The sequence below is a fragment of the Ranitomeya imitator genome, chromosome 5 (genome assembly GCF_032444005.1).
Source record: "Ranitomeya imitator isolate aRanImi1 chromosome 5, aRanImi1.pri, whole genome shotgun sequence".
NCBI classification, from domain to species: Eukaryota; Metazoa; Chordata; class Amphibia; order Anura; family Dendrobatidae; genus Ranitomeya; species Ranitomeya imitator.
Window position 1 is genome coordinate 169,628,809 of NC_091286.1, and position 12,673 is coordinate 169,641,481.

Sequence of the window (12,673 nt, forward strand, 5' to 3'; positions counted from 1 at the left end):
CTCTCCTCTCCTGTGGGCCTTCGGGTCCACCACCTGGTTCCAGCACCGTCAGCTGGTTCCGGGCCGAGCCTTTGGCTTAGGTGCATCCTCCTGGGTATCCGAGTTCCGCCAACGCCTGGCGGTCCTCGGTAGTGCTTTTAAGCGCGGGCACCTACAGCTTAGTAACCGGGTTCCAGCACCGTCAGCTGCTCCTCGGTCGTGCCATTGGCTCTTGCACACTGGGGCAACGCATCCGGGTTCCAGCACCGCCAGCTGGTTCTCGGCAGTGTTTTTGTCACAGGTACTCCCTCGTGCCAAACCTGGTTTCAGCACCGTCAGCTGTTTCCGGGTTGTGTCAAACTCGCTGAGACGCCTATGCTTGCCCCGTCGTGTTGCGGTCGGGTTAGCCAACTCCAGGGTGCCTCCAGTTTAGGAGCTTCCTATGTGGGCTGCATGAATTGGTAGTCAAGGCTGGTTCTGTAGTGCCAGTAGGCCCAGCTCCCCCTGTAGGACTGTTGGGGTTCGGTAACTGCGGCTGCCTCGCGGCCTAGCTGTTCTCTCCTCTCCTGTGGGCCTTCGGGTCCACCACCTGGTTCCAGCACCGTCAGCTGGTTCTCAGCAGTGTCTTTTGCTCTTGTACCTTCTGCTCCCCATCCTGGTTCCAGTACCGTCAGCTGGTTCCGGGCAGAGCCTTTGGCTTAGGTGCCTCCTTCTGGGTATCCAAGTTCCACCAACGTCAGGTGGTCCTTGGTAGTGCTTTCAGGCACGGGTACCTCCTGCTTAGTAACCGGGTTCCAGTAACGTCAGCTGGTCCTCGGTAGTTCCATTGGCTCTTGGACCTTCGGCTACCCATCCGGGTTCCAGTACCGTCAGCTGGTTCTCGGCAGTGTCTTTTGCTCTTGTACCTTCTGCTCCCCATCCTGGTTCCAGTACCGTCAGCTGGTTCCGGGCAGAGCCTTTGGCTTAGGTGCCTCCTTGTGGGTATCCGAGTTCCGCCAACGTCAGGCGGTCCTTGGTAGTGCTTTTTAGCACGGGTACCTCCTGCTTAGTAACCGGGTTCCAGTAACGTCAGCTGGTCCTCGGTAGTTCCATAGGCTCTTGAACCTTCGGGTAGCCATCCGAGTTCCAGTTCCATCAGCTGGTTCTTGGCATTTTCTCAGCCTTCTTGTACCTTCTGCTACATTTCCAAGTTGAAGACCCTAACGTCGACGACCAGAAAGACCACCCCGATGACGACGACGACGATGGCGGAGACGACGACACTGGAGACGACGACCCTGGAGACGACGACATGGAAGACCGAGAAGCAGAAGAACAAGAGGCTGCAGAACAAAGAGCAGAAGAACATTAAGCATAACACTTAATATCAGAGCAAAAGATATTATCTAAATTATATGCAGAAGAAGACTAAGCAGTGTATGGGGGTGAGTCCGTTCCTCCTCGTGGTGCCCCTGGATAAAGCCTGATGCTGCAGGCCAAACTGAACGCGGACAAATGTAACTTTTGTGACTGGCAGAACGGAAGGTGTAATCTTCCAACTTTTATAGATAACAACTACGGGAATGCCTGTCACAAATGAGAATATGATAAAGAAGTAGAATAGGAAGAATAATAACAGTTGAATAAAATGAATATGTAGAATAGGAAGAATAATAATAGTTGAATAAAATGAATATGAAGAATGTAATAAAAAAAAAAAAAGGTAAAGGATGAAGAAGAAGATGAATAAGGTGAAGAAGAAGTTGATGTCAAAGATGCTGATGATGATGAAGATGAAAGTGTGGGAAAAGTAAAAAAAAAAGAAGGGGAAGGGCGTGGAATAGTGAAACATCAATATCTGACAAAATAAAAAAAAAATTTACATAGTCAATATCTTTGTCACTCCGAACGTCTTTAAAAAAAAAAAAAAAACATGCTATTCTATTTGATTGGGCTAAACCTCTATGACTTTAATGTCTCCGCCACCTCCCCAAATACATCCTGCATTATTCTTAGTTGTTTTCCTTCAAGTAGAATGAACCTACAAGGAAAGAAAGGGTTTATTTTAATTCCGATATTTTGGTCCCATTGACTTGCATTGGGATCGGGTATCGGTATCGGCGATATCCGATATTTTTTGAATATCGGCCGATCCTATCCGATACCGATACTTTCCGATATCGGAAGGTATCGCTCAACACTACTCACCAGCAATCTCATGGTAGCTGTTTTATGGACCCACTGCATAGCTAACACTCAAACTCTATCTCTATGCCACAACTGGCTTCTACTATCACCAAACCGGTATACTACTTACGCTAACAATAAGCTCATTATGCGATCTCACTGCACATACCCCTATTTGCCACCAAAACCAGCCCTTTTATATACTCTCCTGGTCCATCTATCAGTATCTGTGCATTTGCTAAAGCTGGCCTTTAATAAAGCTAGCCTTCCTGGTTCACACCATAATGAAGGTACGTTGCCATAGTCTTAAAAGATCAAGATCAATCCCCAAAGTATAGTGGGTATGGAAAGTATTCATACCCCTTTAAATATTTCACTCTTGGTTTCATTGCAGCCATTTGGTAAATTCAAAAAAGTTCATTTTTTTCTTATTAATGTACACTCTGCACGCATCTTGACTGAAAAACTCGCAGAAATGTAGTAATTTTTGCAAATTTATTAAGGCTGTGTGCACACGATGCGGAATTAGTGCGGATCCGAGCGGATTTTTCCGCGCAGAAACGCTGCAGTTCCGCAGAGTGATTTACAGTACAATGTAAATCAATAGAAAAAAAATGCTGTGCTAATGGTGCGGAAAAATCCGCATGAAAACCGCTGCGGATCAAAAGAAGTAGCATGCTACTTCTTTTGAGTGGAACTGCAGCGTTTATGACCCCTTCCATTATAGAAATCCGCAGGAGTAAAAAAACGCACAAAATCCACAAAATCTGCGGCAAATATGCACCTGCGTTTTCTGCCAGGAGATGCACATTTTGTGCGGAAAATTCTGCACCCCAATCCGCAACGTGTGCACATAGCCTAAAAAAGAAAAACAGAAATATCACATGGTCATAAGTATTCAGACCCTTTGCTCAGTATTGAGTAGAAGCATCCTTTTGAGCTAGTACAGCCATGAGTCTTCTTGGGAATGATTCAACAAGTTTTTCACACCTGGATTTGGGGATCCTCTGCCATTCTTCCTTGCAGATCCTCTCCAGTTCCGCCAGGTTGGATGGTGAACATTGGTGGACAGCCATTTTCAGGTCTCTCCAGACATGCTCAATTGGGTTTAGGTCAGGGCTCTGGCCGGGCCAGTCAAGAATGGTCACAGAGTTGTTCTGAAGCCACTCCTTTGTTATTTTAGCTGTGTGCTAAGGGTCATTGTCTTGTTGGAAGGTGAACCTTCGGCCAAGTCTGAGGTCCAGAGCACTCTGGAAGAGCTTTTCATCTGTACTTGCCCGCATTCATGTTTCCTTCAATGATAACCAATCGTCCTTTCCCTGCAGCTGAAAAACACCCCTATAACATAGTGCTGCCACCACCATGTTTCACTGTTGGGATTGTATTGGGCAGGTGATGAGCAGTGCCTGGCTTTCTCCACACATACTGCTTAGAATTATCGCCAAAAAGGTCTATCTTCATCTCACCAGACCAGAGAATCTTATTTCTCAAAGTCTGGGAGTCCTTCATGTGTTTTTAGCAAACTCTATGCGGGTTTTCATATGTCTTGCAATGAGGAGAGGCTTCTGTCGGGCAACTCTGCCAGAAAGGTCCGACTGGTGGAGGGCTGCAGTGATAGTTGACTTTGTGGAACTTTCTCCCATCTCCCTACTGCATCTCAGGAGCTCAGCCACAGTGATCTTGGGGTTCTTCTTTACCTCTCTCACCAAGGCTCTTCTCCCATGATTGCTCAGTTTGGCTGGATGGCCAGGTCTAGGAAGAATTCTGGTGGTCTCAAACATCTTCCATTTAAGGATTATGGAGGCCACTGTGCTCTTAGGAACCTTGAGTGCTGCAGAAAGTCTGTTGTAACCTTGGTCAGATCTTTGCTTTGCCACAATTCTGTCTCTGAGCTCCTTGGCCAATTTCTTTGACCTTATGGTTCTCATTTGGTCTGACATGCACTGCAAGCTGTGAGGTCTTGTGTGCCTTTCCAAATCAAGTCTTATCAGTTTAATCAAACACAGATGGACTCCAATGAAGGGGTAGAGCCATCTCAAGGAGGATCACAAGGAAATGGACAGCATGTGACTTAACCCCTTCATGACCCAGCCTATTTTGACCTTAAAGACCTTGCCGTTTTTTGCAATTCTGACCAGTGTCCCTGTATGAGGTAATAACTCAGGAACGCTTCAACGGATCCTAGCGGTTCTGAGACTGTTTTTTCGTGACATATTGGGCTTCATGTTAGTGGTAAATTTAGGTCAATAAATTCTGCGTTTATTTGTGATAAAAACGGAAATTTGGCGAAAATTTTGAAAATTTCGCAATTTTCACATTTTGAATTTTTATTCTGTTAAACCAGAGAGTTATGTGACACAAAATAGTTAATAAATAACATTTCCCACATGTATACTTTACATCAGCACAATTTTGGAAACAAAATTTTTTTTTGCTAGGAAGTTATAAGGGTTAAAATTTGACCAGCAATTTCTCATTTTTACAACGAAATTTACAAAACCATTTTTTTTAGGGACCACCTCACATTTGAAGTCAGTTTGAGGGGTCTATATGGCTGAAAATACCCAAAAGTGACAACATTCTAAAAACTGCACCCCTCAAGGTACTCAAAACCACATTCAAGAAGTTTATTAACCCTTCAGGTGCTTCACAGCAGCAGAAGCAACATGGAAAGAAAAAATGAACATTTAACTTTTTAGTCACAAAAATTATGTTTTAGCAACAATTTTTTTATTTTCCCAATGGTAAATGGAGAAACTGAACCACGAAAGTTGTTGTCCAATTTGTCCTGAGAACGCTGATACCTCATATGTGGGGGTAAACCACTGTTTGGGCGCACGGCAGGGCTTGGAAGGGAAGGAGCGCCATTTGACTTTTTGAATCAAAAATTGGCTCCACTCTTTAGCGGACACCATGTCACGTTTGGAGAGCCCCCGTGTGCCTAAAAATTGGAGCTCCCCCACAAGTGACCCCATTTTGGAAACTAGACGCCCCAAGGAACTTATCTAGATGCATAGTGAGCACTTTGAACCCCCAGGTGCTTCACAAATTGATCCGTAAAAATTAAAAAGTACTTTTTTTTCACAAAAAAAATTTTTTAGCCTCAATTTTTTCATTTTCTCATGGGCAATAGGATAAAATGGATCCTAAAATTTGTTGGGCAATTTCTCCTGAGTACACTGATACCTCATATGTGGGGGTAAACCACTGTTTGGGCACATGGTAAGGCTCGGAAGGGAAGGAGCGCCATTTGACTTTTTGAATGAAAAATTATATTCATCGTTAGCGGACACCATGTCGCGTTTGGAGAGCTCCTGTGTGCCTAAACATTGGCGCTCCCCCACAAGTGACCCCATTTTGGAAACTAGACCCCCCAAGGAACTTATTTAGATGCCTAGTGAGCACTTTAAACCCTCAGGTGCTTCACAAATTGATCTGTAAAAATGAAAAAGTACTTTTTTTTCACAAAAAAATTCTTTTCGCATCAATTTTTTCATTTTCACATGGGCAATAGGATAAAATGGATCATAAAATTTGTTGGGCAATTTCTCCCGAGTATGCCGATACCTCATATGTGGGGGTAAACCACTGTTTGGGCACTCAGCAGGGCTCGGAAGGGAAGGCGCGCCATTTGACTTTTTGAATGGAAAATTAGCTCCAATTGTTAGCGGACACCATGTCGCATTTGGAGAGCCCCTGTGTGCCTAAACATTGGAGATCCCCCAGAAATGACCCCATTTTGGAAACTAGTCCACCAAAGGAACTAATCTAGATGTGTGGTGAGGACTTTGAACCCCAAAGTGCTTCACAGAAGTTTATAACGCAGAGCCATGAAAATAAAAAAAAAATTATTTTCTCAAAAATGATCTTTTAGCCTGCAATTTTTTATTTTCCCAAGGGTAACAGGAGAAATTTGACCCCAAAAGTTGTTGTCCAGTTTCTCCTGAGTACGCAGAGGACCAGAATACGTGTGCACATACCGAAACCCTAACCCTAGCCCTAGCCCTAACCCTAGCCCTAACCCTAGCCCTAACCATAACCCTAACCCTAACCCTAGCCCTAACCCTAACCCTACCCCTTACCCTAGCCCTAACCCTACCCCTAGCCCTAGCCCTAACCCTACCCCTACCCCTAACCCTAACCCTACCCCTAACCCTACCCCTAACCCTACCCCTAACCCTAACCCTAACCCTATTCTAACATTAGTGGGGAAAAAAAAAATCTTTATTTTTTTATTTTCCCTACCTATGGGGGTGACAAAGGGGGGGGGTCATTTATTATTTTTTTTATTTTGATCACTGAGATAGATTATATCTCAGTGATCAAAATGCACTTTGGAACGAATCTGCCGGCCGGCAGATTCGGCGGGCGCACTGCGCATGCGCCCGCCATTTTGAAAGATGGCGGCGCCCGGGGAGAAGACGGACGGACCCCGGCAGGAGCGGTAAGTATGATGGGGTGGGGCGGAGCACGGGGGGGGGATCGGAGCATGGGGGGGTGGATCGGAGCGCGGGAGGGGTGGAACGGAGCACGGGGGGTGGAACGGAGCACGGAGGGGGGTGGATCGGAGTGCAGGGGGGGTGATTGGAGCACGGGAGGGTGATTGGAGCACGGGGGGAGCGGACAAGAGCACGGGGGGAGCGGAGCACAGGATGGAGGGGAGTCGGAGAAGTGTACCGGACAGATCGGAGGGCTGGGGGGGCGATCGGTGGGGTGGGGTGGGGGCACATTAGTGTTTCCAGCCATGGCCGATGATATTGCAGCATCGGCCATGGCTGGATTGTAATATTTCACCAGTTATAATAGGTGAAATATTACAAATCGCTCTGATTGGCAGTTTCACTTTCAACAGCCAATCAGAGCGATCGTAGCCACGGGGGGGTGAAGCCACCCCCCCTGGGCTAAAGTACCACTCCCCCTGTCCCTGCAGATCGGGTGAAATGGGAGTTAACCCTTTCACCCGATCTGCAGGGACGCGATCTTTCCATGACGCCACATAGACGTCATAGGTCGGATTGGCACCGACTTTCATGACGCCTACGTGGCGTCAAAGGTCGGGAAGGAGTTAAATATGAGTGTCTGAGCAAAGGGTCTGAATACTTATGACCATGTGTTATTTCAGGTTTTTTTTAATTAAATTTGCAAAAATCTCTATATTTCTGTTTGTTTTTTTAAGTCAAGATGGGGTGCAGAGTGTACATTAATGTGAAAAAAAGAACTTTTTGAATTTACCAAATGGCTGCAAAGAAACAGAGTGAAAAATTTAAAGCGGTATGAATACTGTTTGCCAAACAGTTCGATGATCATACCAGAACCCCATTAAATTCAATGGGAGGCCAACCCAAACGTGGGCCGGCGTCAGCACCCGGCACACCCGGGCAACTGCCGGGGCCCTGGCAAGACGGGGGGGCCCATTTGGTAGTACACGTCAGCCGCCAGCGCGCTTCACTCACTATATCCATCCACTGTCCACACGTCGCCCGGCGGCGCCTTGGCTGCAGGAGGCACAGTCAGCTGTGTCTGAGGCCATTTCGCTGGCGCCTGGCGCTGCGCAGCTGCAATAGCAGCAATACTCACCTCTGCCGGCCGTCACCATGGATACAGAAGAAACTTCCGGGTCGCGACGCTGGGTCATCTCCTCTCCTGTTAGTACATCCGGTCGGCGGGCAAGGAGAGGACAGAGACAGAGAGAGCCGTTCGGAGTTGGACCGCGCCGCTGAAGCCTTCCCTCTTCCCATTCCAGGCAGTCCAGTCAGAATCTATGCGTCCACCATCCTTCCAGATGATCCAGGCCAGCACAGGAGAGGACAGATCCGGACCTGCAGCGGCGCGCCAAGCAGGAGGAGAAGACGAGCAGCAGCTGCAGCCTGCAGTGAGGTGAGGACGGTGCACCCTCTCCTCTCCTGCTGTGTCCACAATGAGGGGGCCGGCGAAGCAGTGAGTCAGCACTGATGACTACTAGTCTACTACACATAGCACTGATTATTACCCTGCACTGATTATTACCCTGCACTGATGACTACTACACGTGGCACTGATTATTACCCTGCACTGATTATTACTAGACATGGCACTGATTATCACCCCGCACTGATAGTCTGCACTGATGACTACTACACGTGGCACTGATTGTTACCCTGCACTGATTGTTACCCTGCACTGATTGTTACCCTGGACTGATTGTTACCCTGCTGCACTGATTGTTACCCTGCTGCACTGATTGTTACCCTGGACTGATTGTTACCCTGCACTGATTGTTACCCTGCACTGATTGTTACCCTGCACTGATTGTTACCCTGCACTGATTATGAGTGTGTCGTCGTGACTCGTGACTGTCAGTGAATCGTCTTCGGTGAGGTTAAAAGAGGGTGAGGGTCCGTCCGTCCCAACTCCAGCGCTGCTATATACTACGTGGGCTGCGCTGCTATATACTACGTGAGCTGCGCTGCTATATACTACGTGGGCTGCGCTGCTATATACTACGTGGGCTGCGCTGCTATATACTACGTGGGCTGCGCTGCTATATACTACGTGGGCTGCGCTGCTATATACTACGTGGGCTGCGCTGCTATATACTACGTGGGCTACTATATGCTATGTGGGCTGCTATATATTACATGGGCTGCTATATACTACGTGGGCAGTGTTATATACTACATGGCTGTGTTTATATGCGATCATGAATCGTGGTATGTGTTAAAGGGGGGCCCACTGAGACTCTTTCGCCCGGGGCCCTCAAAAACCTGGAGCCGGCCCTGCGTATACACAACACCTTAAGGGGTGATAAAAAGATTCCCTAAAAGCTAAAATTAGGAGCAGACACCATGAAAAGTGGCATCAATTGACCCATAGAAGAACCTTTTCTAATGGCTCAGAAGCAGTCAGCCATGGGCCATGCATGAGGTATCAGGGTCTGGTCTAGCATTTACAGCTTTGAATTGGTGGTTAATGGAGTGATGTAAGCCTTTTAGCTGGTAGCCCTGATACCTTATGCAACACCTCCAATTTTTTTTTTTTTCCAGCCCCACTCAGATGGCACAAACATCAGTTTCATACAGTACTACTGTATTGGTAGAAACATGTAAGGAAAGTAACAGAAGTTGTTGAGTGAAAGTATTGAGAGCCCTACTTACACTGGCATCCCACCAAATGGAGACTCATCTTAAAAAAAATATTGTCACACACCACTAAAGTGGCCTTAATTTCCACAGAGTAGAAATACTATAATAGGCCTCGACACATTTAAAAAAATTGTTTGTAACACCTGCAGCAGTAACCACAGCAGGCAGAGAAGCAACAACAAAACTGTCACAGACTGCAATAACATGAGATCAATGCATGACACTAAAAACGACACCATCGCCTAGTCTGGCCAGTCTGAGACTAAGGTGCAAAAGACCCATGACTTGTTCATTTTGATAAAAGATAGGCGGTCTACACTTTCAAGGGACAGCCGGATGTGCTTATTTGTCAGGACACCACCAGCAGTGCTGAAGAGTGAAGACACGTTCTGAGAGAACGCTGGCTGTCGGGCAAGACAAAACCTCTAAGGTGTAACAGACGAGCTCAAGTCACTCTTACATTTTTGAAGACCAATATGCAAAAGGATCCAAAAAAACCCCTGATGGCATTTATATTGAGCTCCTAATACTCCTGCACCAGCCGATCACAACATGTCAGACTTATAGACTGATCTGCTGGTGAACAGGCTGGTCTAAAAAATGTGTGAAGTTGGAGCGCCCCCAGACACAGGGCCACAAGTCACTCGGTACCGGTCCCTTCTCCTTTGGTTCTGCGGTTGTCACGGTGGCTGGACCCAGTCGTGACCCTGCTAAGGGGCGTCCAATGAAGGTGGTAGTACAGTCTGTCAGGGGTTCGTGACGCCACCTGTGGTGTTCGGTCAGGGTGACCGACGCTGCTGTGGGGTCCGCTGGGGTGATGGAATGGCAGCTGGATGGTATACCTTCCCACAGGTGAAGTACCGTATATACTCGAGTATAAGCCGAGATTTTCAGCCCAAATTTTTGGGCTGAAAGTGCCCCTCTCGGCTTATACTCGAGTCAATGTGGGTGGCAGGGTCGGCGGGTGAGGGGGTGAGGGCGCTGAGGTAAACTTACCTAGTCCCAGCGATCCTCGCGCTGTCCCTGCCTTCCTCCCCGTCTTCTGTGCTGCAGCTTCTTCCCCTCTTCAGCAGTCACGTGGGACCGCTCATTAGAGATATGAATAAGCGGCTCCACCTCCCATAGGGGCGGAGCCGCCTATTCATTCCTCTAATCGGCGGTGCCGGTGACCGCTGACAGGAAGAGCTGCGGCACCGAAGACCAGGCAGAGGGACAGCGCGAGGATCGCCAGGACTAGGTGAGTATGTCATATTCACCTGTCCTCGTTCCAGCCGCCGGGCGTCGCTCCATCTTCCCGGCCGGCGCCTCCATCTTCCCGGCGTCTGCGCTCTGACTGTTCAGGCAGAGGGCGCGATGACGCATATAGTGTGCGCGGCGCCCTCTGCCTGATCAGTCAGAGCAGAGACGCCGGGAAGATGGAGGCGCCGGAACGAGACGCCGGGAGCTGCAATCAAGGGAGGTGAGTATGTGGTTTTTTTTTTTATTGCAACAGCGGCGGCGGCGGCAGAGATTTCTATGGGGCACAATGAACGGTGCAGGGAGCAGAGCTGTGTATATATGTGGGACATGCAGGGAGCAGAGCTGTGTATATATGTGGGACATGCAGGGAGCAGAGCTGTGTATATATGTGGGACATGCAGGGAGCAGAGCTGTGTATATATGTGGGACATGCAGGCGGCAGAGCTGTGTATATATGTGGGACATGCAGGGAGCAGAGCTGTGTATATATGTGGGACATGCAGGGAGCAGAGCTGTGTATATATGAGGGACATGCAGGCGGCAGAGCTGTGTATATATGTGAGACATGCAGGCGGCAGAGCTGTGTATATATGTGGGACATGCAGGGAGCATATGGCACCGTATATGGCACAGCAATGGGGCACAATGAACGGTGCAGAGCACCGTATATGGCACAGCAATGGGGCACAATGAACGGTGCAGAGCACCGTATATGGCACAGCAATGGGGCACAATGAACGGTGCAGAGCACCGTATATGGCACAGCAATGGGGCACAATGAACGGTGCAGAGCACTATATGGGGCACAGCTATGGGGCAATATGAACGGTGCAGAGCACTATATGGCACAGCTATGGGGAAATAATGATCTATTTTTATTTTTGAAATTCACCGGTAAATGCTGCATTTCCACCCTAGGCTTATACTCGAGTCAATAAGTTTTCCCAGTTTTTTGTGGCAAAATTAGGGGGGTCGGCTTATACTCGGGTCGGCTTATACTCGAGTATATACGGTATGTCCCCAGGGATTCCCAGTAGGGTGGATGGTGATGGTGTGAGGTGCAGGCAATAACGAGGACACAAGGTTGCAGTCTCTTTACCTTTTTACTGAAGGCTTCAATATACTCAGTCCAGAGCACGTTCAACCGGGCTATCAGAGACCGGCCGGTCCGATGGGAACATCCAGAGTTTCCCTCGCAGATGGAAATCGTTGCCTACCAATAGCGCCTGTGTGTTGTAGTCCTACCCTGCTGAGCATTCGGAATAGTCCTCACAACTGCTGCTCTCGTTCGTTCGTTCTCTACAGCTTTCTTTCTCTCTCTCGTTCTTTGGTTCCAGATGTTGCTAGTTTCTAACGTCCCCCAGATATGTTAGGACTAGGACGCCACCCGTATGACGGGAAGGCTTGGAGGTCTTCTGGGACCCTAGAGACGCCCCTCTCCCAATGTTGCCCCCTATGTCTTCGTAGGTGTAGAAGGTAGACAGCCAACCTATGATTAACTGTCCAGCGGAATTTGAAGTAAGGCCTGAAGTCAGTTACTCCTACGGTGATCCGGCCACCGACTACGCGCCTCAGTAAGATGTTGCCTTCCTCTCTCGGCACGACTCTTACTGGCTCTCCTTTGTGCTGATCTCGTTTACACTGTTCCACAATATTCTTCCCTTCTTGTCTCTTTCCTAGGATACCGCCGCAAGGTGTGCAGGCGCGGTTCCGTTATGTTCTGTTCAGTTCGCTAGGCACCTGCCAGGTTCCCACGCCTGACAGTGACCCCCCTGTGTCTTCTCCCCGCAACACCCCCTGCCACGGGATGTTGCCTGGTTCCAACCCAGTCAGCTTCTAACTAACTTCCTCCCCGGCCCCTAGTTTTACCAGTGTGAGGAGTGGCCCAATAAATAAAGCCTTTTTCTCCCCCTAGAGGCCGGAGTGTGAAGTGTAATGTCTTCTGGTGATACCTGGTCAGGAGAACTCTTTAGTGCCATCAGACGTACCGCTGCTCCCCTTAGTGGCAGAGCGCTATACTGCAACGACCAGGTCTCTGGGGCGCTGCAAAACGACTCACAGAAATTGCTTATGCCACTAACACATCTGCTGCTGCAAATGTTTTTGTGATGACACCTTGATATTTATGATGTGACAGGCCATATTACCCCCCGCCCCGCCCAGAATAT